This window comes from Ascaphus truei, chromosome 2 (genome assembly GCF_040206685.1).
Source record: "Ascaphus truei isolate aAscTru1 chromosome 2, aAscTru1.hap1, whole genome shotgun sequence".
Classification (NCBI taxonomy): Eukaryota; Metazoa; Chordata; class Amphibia; order Anura; family Ascaphidae; genus Ascaphus; species Ascaphus truei.
Window position 1 is genome coordinate 317,462,646 of NC_134484.1, and position 4,021 is coordinate 317,466,666.

Sequence of the window (4,021 nt, forward strand, 5' to 3'; positions counted from 1 at the left end):
AGTCAAAGGCAAAAGTCCAAAGAGGTACCTGTATGCAGGGGGCCCTTTATGTCAGTGTCTGGGTTGGTGTCTGTTGGGTTGCCACCCTCTAGTGTGTTCCAGGGTCTGCTGTGCCCTGGAATAGAGGTATGGTTCCTATTGAATTGCTAGCAGCACAGTTCTTCTGTGCTCAAGAGATCTCCCCTACAGTTCAAGCAGGAGACTTTTCTGTCTGTCTGATGAACCAGGTGGAGACTGGTTAAATGTCTATAGCTGCAATTAACCAGTTTTAGACAGGGTTTTATGGCCCTGTTATTCATCCCTTGTGAGATTACCATGGCCTTTTAGGGGTTAATGGTGCAGATCCACATAGATAGTGATATTTTTCATATTACAGAGGATTCGGAGTGACTCGGCAGATGCTAAGCACCTCCTTGTGTTGCCTTGTGACAAAAACCTCAGAGGGTGTAGATAAAGGAAGAAGATTCTAGAGGGTTGGTTTCTGGAGGAGTCAGAGTGGAGGAGCCTCAGTGTATATAGCTAAGACGTATGTATACAGTATAGGACAGACCAGTTCCTGTTTATTATGTTTGTTAGGGACTGTGCCCCTTTAGATAGGGTGCTGAGAGATAGCCAAGGTGAACCCTGTGGTTCACAAAAGAGGAGCCATGCATGCCACAGACGTCCGCACGAGTGGGATCTTAGGGTGCCATAGGATCCGCTCTACAGGCAGGATCCAACCACACCTCAGTTACAGTCTGTCTAGAAGTGGCAGTCCAGAGACAGGCGCGGGGTGTAAATCTCCTATCTATATTGAGTCGGCCATGTATCGACATATTGACATGTCATAATGAACGTTATGCAGAATGGGGACAGGTCAATTAAGTAGAATCCAGTCAAGTGTCTGCATCTCGCCAAGGTGTTAAGCGAGTGTGCCTGGGAATTCAACCATCAAGAGTACAAGACATGCCATATAAAACTGATGACACTAATGTATACTTATGTGTACTGAGAATGGATGAGAGGAGCCCTAGTAAAAAGTGCATAGATAAAGAGTGTTGTTTGTACTACAAAAGTTCCTAAGCGCCCATCACATAAAGACACACACATATATAAACATACACATATACACACACACACACATACACATATACACACACACACAAACACATATACACACACACACAAACACATATACACACACACGCACATATACACACATACATACACACACACACACACAAAACACACAAAAGTAGCGCTAATTAGTTAAGTGATTAAGTGAAAATAAAATATATATTGTGTAATATATTCTAATAACTAGATAATATAATAGACAAACTGAATACAGAACCTCGCTCAAACTCCAGATAAAGGTACTGTATGTTGCCGGGGAAGTGCACAGAATTGATACAGAGATAGATGGATCGTGTCAAAGTGGCACGGTCCACACAGAGAATCCCCTTGAAAAGGTGCTTGTTACGCCGATGCTCGCCACAAACCGAGACAGTAACGTCCATGTAGGAAATTATGCTCGGCACTGGTTCAGTGCCAACGCCTAGAATATAAAGGGCGGAGATCCAATCACAGGAGGAGAGTGTGTGAGTATTCCTCCAATGATGTAGCACAGGACAGAAGCTGCAATTGAGAGGCAGCACATGTGCCTTTGATTGCCAGGGGAAGCTTGCAATTGCATGATTGTGCAAGGCTATAGTCAAAGCCAGTAGTGGATTCCTTACAGTACCCCCCCCCCCCCCTTCAGGTGAGACCTCCGGACGAACAGGAACCATCACAGATTTGGGGGACATGGAATTGTTCCTAAACCTCCTTAGGCGAGAGGAGGTGTTGAAAGCCCATAGTTTGTTGGGATTCCTTACAGTACCCCCACCACTGGGTGAGAAGCCTGGGTGGACAGGACCATTCATAGGTCTGGGAGACATTGAGTTGTTCCTGAAGTGTCTCCAGCGAGAATTAGGTACACAATCCAGGTGTACATTGGCGAGTGCCATAAAAGACAGCGGTGGCACTGCAGTTCTTGGTACATGGACAATGGGACCTGAGGGCTCCGGAATGGGAACATCAGAAGGACAGTAGCCAGGTGTCCGGTGCATAGTAATAGTCCAAGAGTACGGGACACAGGACACAGATTGTCGGACAAAATTAGCAGAGGGATCTTCAGAGAAGGCAATGTCTTTAGTGAAATCAGCACGGAGGAAGTTGAGAAAGTCTTTAGCTTCCAAGGAATTCCGGGTGATGGTTAGCGAGGGAATGGGGCGGGAGGGTACACTACACACTATAGCAGCGGTACTTTTGATACAAAACAGGTTTGCTATACTAGGAAATTTGCAAGAGACTGTAGCAGTGTGTATGCAACACTTGGTCATGGTACTGGCAGTTGAAGGAGGATCCGCTTCCTTTGGTTTGTGATCTTTAGAGAGAATCAACTCCGAAATTGTGGCCTTGGTGAAGGACATAAGCATGTCTATACCCATAATGGACCCATAGAGGATAGGGACGGACGCTTCAGGTAAAGCGACGAGGTCCAGTAAGGGTATCTTCGTCTTAGAGAAAGGCCAAATGCCATCCAGAAAGGGCACTTTGGGCACCGCACAGAGACCTGCGTGTAAGGAGTCTGTTTGAAAGGTGAGAAAACAGATCTTATCCAAAAAAAAAAAGCAGGCGGTTAAACGGTGCATCAGCCTTAGGGAAAAAAGTCTTGGGGTTAAAGCTGGGTACCTCCAACACAGAGAAAGAAGACAGAGAACTAGAGCTTGGCTTCGGAGTAGAGGTCCCAAGTACCCAGGTTTCACATGATACTGTGGGAGAAGCAATGCAAATTGTTACTGTTTTAAACATAGGGTTTTTAACATCGGTAGCTCCAGGCACCTTCTTGAGAGGTAACCCTAGTCTTGGGACAGGACAGTCAATAGCAAGTACCCCAAGTATTTTGGAAGACACAGAGAAATATACGTCCATCTTAAAGACGGAATTTTTTGAAAAACGGGAAAGTTCCAAATGCGATAACCCTGAGTTTGTGGTAGTAGACATACAGTCAGTAGTGGATACCCCGAATACTGTGGGTGAATCAGCGTGAAACAGTATTATTACAGGAGTGGGCATCCCAGACTTAAAGTCATTTTTAATGATCCCGGAGGCTGTGGCATGATCCGTGAGAGAAACTGGGGTAGACTTTCCAATAGAAACAAGGGAGAACTTGCTTGTAATGAAATCAGAGAACATTGCGCTTGTTTCAGAATTGGGTCCCAGAGAATCCCTAGTGAGGGCATCAGACTCCATGGGAAACTTAGTGACAGGGTTTTTGGAACCAATGAAAGGAATTGTAGGTATCACAGACTTAATAGGAGAAATACCTTGCAAAACAGAAATTTTAGTAAAGGTGATAGGCATCACAGAAAGGACAGACAGAAGTAAGCTAGGCAAGATTGCTTCTACAACAGAAGATTTTGCAGCGGCAGAGCTTAACTCAGCGGCTGCTTGAGAACCTTTAACTACAGTGAGAAGGGACTGCAGGTTTACAAAATCAGGGATAAAGGGAGTTTTACATTTGAAAACTTGATCCTTCAAAAAGAGGAACCCTGACTGTAACTGTACTAAGGGAGCAACAGCAGATATGCTTATCTCAGAAGGGGTCACTTGGAAAGGGACATAATATGTACTGTTCACTTTAAACCCTAGGATTTGAGAAAAGGAGACCACAGACAGTGCAAGTGGGGCAACCACGACTGTGCTGGTCTCTGAAGTGGGTATTTGGGAAAGAGTGTCTGGGACATCAGAAACGACAACAGATTCCACGAAAAGGGGTCTATGCTCAGAAGCAGGGGTCTCAGCTCTCTGAGTGACAGACGGGGTCAGAGAAATACCTAGGAGTAGGGATTCTGTGAACAGGTACCCGAGAATCAGGGAAATAGAAGCTAGTCTCCGAGAGTGGGGTCATAGGGGGTTCTGCCTCTTGCCCTAGGGACCTAACATTAAACTGCGGAATACTAGGGTTAACAGTGAGGACCTCACAGAGCAGACTAGC